Here is a 6,782-nt window from a genome sequence, read left to right on the forward strand (position 1 = left end):
AAGGGGGAGGGGTTGGTGGAGGAGAGGGAATGAGACGAATAGAAGGGGGAAGGGCAATTAGACAAATGGATGGGCTGGTGGGAGAGGGAATGAGACAAATGGAGGGGGAGAGGGAATGAGACAAATGGAGGGGAAGGGGCTGGTGGAGGAGAGGGAATGAGAAATGGAGGGGGAGGGGCAATGAGACAAATGGGGGAGAGGGAATGGGACAAATAGAAGGGGGAAGAGCAATTAGACAAATGGACGGGCTGGTGCGAGAGGGAATGAGACAAATGGAGGGGAAGGGGCTGGTGGAGGAGAGGGAATGAGAAATGGAGGGGGAGGGGCAATGAGACAAATGGGGGAGAGGGAATGGGACAAATAGAAGGGGGAAGAGCAATTAGACAAATGGACGGGCTGGTGCGAGAGGGAATGAGACAAATGGAGGGGGAGAGGGAATGAGACAAATGGAGGGGAAGGGGCTGGTGGAGGAGGGGGAATGAGAAATGGAGGGGGAGGGGCAATGAGACAAATGGGGGGAGAGGGAATGGGACAAAAAGGAAGGGAGGGCTGGTGGGGGAGAGGGAATGAGACAAATGGAGGGGAAGGGGCTGGTGGAGGAGAGGGAATGAGAAATGGAGGGGGAGGGGCAATGAGACAAATGGGGGGAGAGGGAATGGGACAATAAGGAACGGAGGGCTGGTGGGGGAGAGGGAATGAGACAAATGGTGGGGGAGAGAGAAAGACAAATGGAGGGGGAGGGGCTGGTGGGGGAGAGGGAATGAGAAATGGAGGGGGAGGGGCAATGAGACAAATGGGGGAGAGGGAATGGGACAAATAGAAGGGGAGGGGCTAGTGGGGGAGAGGGAATGAGACAAATGGAGGGGGAGAAGGAATGAGAAATGGAGGGGGAGGGACAATGAGACAAATGGGGGAGAGGGAATGGGACAAATAGAAGGGAAGGGGCTGGTGGGGGAGAGGGAATGAGACAAATGGAGGGGGAGGGGCTGGTGGAGGAGAGGGAATGAGACGAATGGAAGGGGGAAGGGCAATTAGACAAATGGATGGGCTGGTGGGAGAGGGAATTAGACAAATAGAAGGGGAGGGGCTGGTGGGGGAGAGGGAATGAGACAAATGGAGGGGGAGGGGCTGGTGGAGGAGAGGGAATGAGACGAATAGAAGGGGGAAGGGCAATTAGACAAATGGATGGGCTGGTGGGAGAGGGAATGAGACAAATGGAGGGGAAGGGGCTGGTGGAGGAGAGGGAATGAGAAATGGAGGGGGAGGGGCAATGAGACAAATGGGGGAGAGGGAATGGGACAAAAAGGAAGGGAGGGGCTAGTGGGGGAGAGGGAATGAGACAAATGGAGGGGAGAAGGAATGAGAAATGGAGGGGGAGGGACAATGAGACAAATGGGGGAGAGGGAATGGGACAAATAGAAGGGAGGGGGCTGGTGGGGGAGAGGGAATGAGACAAATGGAGGGGGAGGGGCTGGTGGAGGAGAGGGAATGAGACGAATAGAAGGGGGAAGGGCAATTAGACAAATGGATGGGCTGGTGGGAGAGGGAATGAGACAAATAGAAGGGGAGGGGCTGGTGGGGGAGAGGGAATAAGACACATGGAGGGGGAGAGGGAATGAGACATGAAGGGGGAGGGGCTGGTGGCAGAGAGGGAATGAGACAAATGGAGAAGCTGGTGGGGGAGAGGGAATAAGACAAATGGAGGGGAGATGGAATGAGACAAATGAAGGGGGGAGAGGGAATAAGACAAATGGTGGGGGAGATCTCTGAGGCAAATGAAGGGGGAGGGGCTGGTGGCGGAGAGGGAATTAGACAAATGGAGGGGGAGGGGCTGGGGGGTAGAGGGAATGATCTACCCAATCAGCCAGAGCATTGCTGTTTATTCAGGCCCTCGGCCCATAACCGATGTGCCCGAGTCATCATTCTAATCATTTTTACTAAAGTGCTTGTGTTTCTTACAACTTTACACAGAGTGCAACCAATACATGTGTCCCAATCACCAGTTTAATTAGGCATATTTATAAATATAGCCATCTTGCAGATCACCAGTAATTGACACAACCCTGTAGTATGTACTTTCCATAAGAGTAATAAACAATATAGTACAGTGAAAATGAGCACTTTAGATAAATCTTATATGTGTGTATACATATATAGTGTGTTTAAGTGTGTCACTTATTCTGGGGAAACTCTTCCAAAAGCACTCTTATAACAAAATTAAATCGTTATTGAAAGTGAAGCCCTGCTCTCATTCAGGGTCAGTGGTGTACCTGTTACTCCAGGGGCCCTGGGCCACCACAACTTGTAGCACTGGCCCGGGGCCCACAGTTGTTGCTGAGCTGCTGCTGTATTTAGCGTGGCCAAGCATTGCAGTCTGACAGGAAGTGCTCACGGGGGGGAAGGGGGGAGGAATTAGACAAATGGAGGGGCTAGTGGGGAGAGGCAATGAGGCAAATGGGGGAGAGGGGTAATGAGACATGGATGGGCTGGGGGGGAGAGGGAATGAGACAAATGGAGGGGCTGGGAGGAGAGGGAATGAGACAAGTGGAGTGGCTGGGAAGATTGAGACAAATGGGGAGGAGAGGGAATAAGACAAATGGAGGAGCTTGGCAGAGGGAATGGAACACATAGGGTCGGGGGGGGGAGGAGGGGGCAATTCTCACCCTGTGGCTTCTAGTTACGTTTTTGTTTAGGATTATTACTAAATTGAGAATCGTCAGGTATTCAAAGTGAATTCTAAGTGAATTTCAATCTTAAAGGAACACTACAGTGTTAGAAATACAAATATGTATTCATAATACTCTTGTTACCTGTTCAATGTTTAGGTGTCCGCCCCCCCCTCCAAGTGCATGCAAAGGTGAACTTTACTTACTTTTTCTCCATCGTTGCTCTGGTTTTGCCACGTATGGTCCTGCCATCATGGCTGTGATTATTAACCTTAATGATCTCAGCCAATCCAATGCTTTCCCATATCAAAGCTTAGGAAGGCTATTGCAATGTAAGGCAAAACGCCACTCCAAGCCAATCAGCATCTCCTCACATCTCCTTATGCAGAACGTGGATAACCTGAACTTACGTGCTGCACACAGTGGAAATATGAAGCACCTCTAGTAGTGACTGCTACTAGAGATGTTACTATGCAGCAATGTAAACACAGCCTTTTCTTTGAAAAGGCAGCGTTTACATTGAAAAGCTTGCAGGCAAATGCTATAGACACAAGAACCACTACATTAAGCAGTAGTGGATCTGGTGACTATAATTTCTCAAAATAGCCAAACTGGAAAAAATCTCCAAATCAGCTGTAGTTCCAGTTCGGCTACTTTAGCATTAAATATGAAATTCACTTTGAATTCTTGCCAGTCCTTACTTTTGTGAGAAACCCTGATAGTAGATCAAGTGGTTATTCTTAGCAGGGGCATTGCTAGAGTTATAAAATACCTGGGGCTTGAGCCCCCACATTTTTTTGTTTTGTTAACAAGGCTTTATTGAAGCAAACATAGTTTTACAAGTACAATAGGACAATTGTTATGTGTGTGAGACACGCAGGTCTCAGTGCATACAAACAAAGATGCAGTTGATTAATAGGTATTTAGTATTACATAGAAATAAAAAGGATAAGTATATACGAATGTGTATCTATCACGGCCTACAGAACATCACAGAACATAATGCAGTGATAGTCATACCCTTCAGTGAGAAGCTAAGTGAAGGGACCGCGTCATTGTTATCAGGCTTTTTTTTGTTTTTGCACAAGTGGATTTGGTTATACAGGAGGTATCCAAATTGTAAATGTTGTGACTGAACTATTGATCTTGTGTATATGCCTTTGGGAAGACCGAGCACCGGGAATTGGGAAGATGGACAGGAGATCCAGGTTGTGGCGAGGATTGGTAGGGTTGCGTTTATATGCTTCCCCATATCTCTCATAAACTCAATGTTGAGAAAGGACTCTTGGAGTAGGTCTATGACTATGCCAGTACCAATAATAGCGATTGGCTCCCAAGTATCCTGCTACGCTGTCCGGGCCCGCCCACATATTCGACATCAGTAGTTAGAAAGAAGAAAATAGGTAGCAATAGATAGCAGGGTCATATTAGATAGGGGAGCAATGTGGTAAATGGGGACATAGAGGCAAGCTGTGGGGTGAACCCATTATACAAGACCCCATGGGTTAGCACCCGGCCCTCCGACATGCACAGCAGCCGCCTGCAACACTTACCCAAACCAGGCTCACCACAGATCCGTGTGTTTTGTGTCTTTCCCTATCAGGAATGCATGCATTGCTGCCGCTGACTGGATTTCTCCTACCCTATCCAACCACTGCTCGATCATTGTGGTCTTATCTTGTTTCCAGAAGGCAGGTATCAAGAGATGTGGCTGCATTTAGGAGGTGACGGTAGATACATTTTTTTATATGGCTAATGGGGTGCTGAAGAACATTTTATATCTCGAAGGGTGCAGTCTCCCCCAGTATATCTGAGACCTTGGATTTAAACAATTCCCAGAATGATTTTATTCGGGGACAATCCCTTCATAAGTGTCTGCTTGCCCCTTCAGAGTCTCCGCATCTCCAGCATGTGTTCGGCACTGTGTGGAACACCTTGTGCAGATATTCTGGCATCCTGTACCATGAGGAGAGGAGTTTGTAGTTTCCTGGTACCTGGTGCTTACGTAGCTTTTATGGAGTAATATAAAGATCTTCTCCCAATGTGCGTCCGTTTTACCCAGGGTGGTTTACTATGAACTTTGAAGGTATGGTTACTCTTGAAATGCCCAAAACAAACTTTGGTGATTCCTTAAAGTAGTCCATCACAAATTCTACCCTTTAACAACTATAATATATAACTATCAACAGTGATGGAACTAAAGGAGAGAAGGCCCTGGTGCAGGACTTTTTTTGGGCCCCCCTTATTGCAAAGGTGGCCAAAAGGTAGATCCCCATCTGTCGTACAACTCAAACAATGTTTGACAGCTGGGGCCTTACCATTTACCCTTGCTTGCAGCGTTGTTTTTAGCACTGAGCAGTGTTTGTGTGTTTTAATGTAAGCATGTTTTTTTATATTGAGTATGTTTGTGTGAATATAGCGGTGTATTTATATGTAGTGTTGGTGTTTCAATGAAAGCATGCATTTATGTGTAGTGTTGGTTTTTGAATGCAGGAGAGTGTTTATATATAATCTTGAGGTGTGTTTGTATGTAGTGTTGGCATTTGAAAGCTAAGATATATGCACATATACACATACACTGCCACAAATATTCTCTGCCATTTAGGAGTTAAATCACTTTGGTTTTTGTTATGCAGCCCTAGTTACATCTCCCTTGGCTGTGAGTCACACACAGTCTGCATGAAAAAAATGGTTTCATCTTCAATCTGATGTAACTTACATTAAAAGTTTTTATCTCTTGCTCTGTAAATTGAACTTTAATTACATACAAGAGGCTCATGCAGGGTCTATCAAGCTTTTAATAGAGTAGGGGATACGACATTTTAAATTAAACAGAATTTGCAATAAGAGAAGTGTAAACAGTAAATCTAACTTTACAGGAAGTGTTTGGGAAGGCTGTGCAAGTCACATACAGGAATGTATCTTCCTCTCACTAAAATGTTCAATCTCTCCCTTTCGTCTGGCACATTTCCTTCACCCTTCAAACCTGCAACCGTAACCCCAATTCTGAAAAAGCCCAACCTTGACCCCAACTCCCTATCCAACTACCACCCTATCTCGTTACTGCCATTTGCCTCCAAGATCCTTGAGAGAGTTGTGTGTGCAAGATTGACAGTCTTCCTTGATTCCAACTCTCTGTTTGACCCGCTTCAGTCTGGATTCCACGCTCATCACTCTGTCGAAACAGCTGTGACCAAAGTATGCAATGATTTAATCGCTGCTAAATTTGGCAGCCATTACTCTATCCTTATTTTCCTTGATCTTTCTACTGCATTTGACACTGTTGATCCTCAACAGCTTCTTCTCATTCTCCGTATTCTCAGTCTGTGGGATATTGCTCTCTCCTGGTGCTCCTCCTACCTCTCCCAGCGCTCTTTCAGTGTTTCTTTTTTGGCTCTGCCTCTTCTCCCCAACCCCTCTCTGTTGGCGTTCCCCAAGGTTCTGTCCATGGTCCCATACTGTTCTCTATCTATACTGCTCCCTTGGTAAACTCATCAGCTTCTTTGGCTTCCATTATTATTTATATACAGATGACACGCAAATCTACCTGTCCTCTCCTGATCTCTCTCTGCCCATCTTGACTCGTGTCTTTGACTGCCTCTCCACGATTTCCAACTGGATGGCTGCTCACTTCCTTAAACTCAACTTATCCAAAACAGAACTTCTGGTCTTTCCTCCCTCAAGTGTTGCTACTCCCGTGTCTGTCTCTCTCCAAGTCAATGGCGCTACCATCACCTCTACTTCTCAGGCTTACTGGCTAGGTGTTCTCTTTGACTTCGACCTCTCCTTCACCCCTCATGTCCAGTCGATCACCAAATCCTGCCCCTTGCATCTAAAAAAAAAAAAAGCTTGCATCCGCCCCTATTTAACGCCGGACGCGGCCAAGGTGCTGGTCCATACCGTTGTTCTCTCTTGCCTTGACTATTGCAATCGCCTTCTCAGTGGTCTTACGTGTTCCCAGCTTGCACCGCTGCTAGCTATAATGAATGAGGCGGCGAGGCTCATTTTCCTGTCCACCCCCACCTCCCACGCCTCCCCTCTCTATCAGTCCCTACATTAGCTTCCAGTAAGACCCCATAGGGCTCAATTTAAGATTCTAGTGATTGCTTACAAGTT

The sequence above is a fragment of the Pelobates fuscus genome, chromosome 8 (assembly GCF_036172605.1).
Source record: "Pelobates fuscus isolate aPelFus1 chromosome 8, aPelFus1.pri, whole genome shotgun sequence".
Classification (NCBI taxonomy): domain Eukaryota; kingdom Metazoa; phylum Chordata; class Amphibia; order Anura; family Pelobatidae; genus Pelobates; species Pelobates fuscus.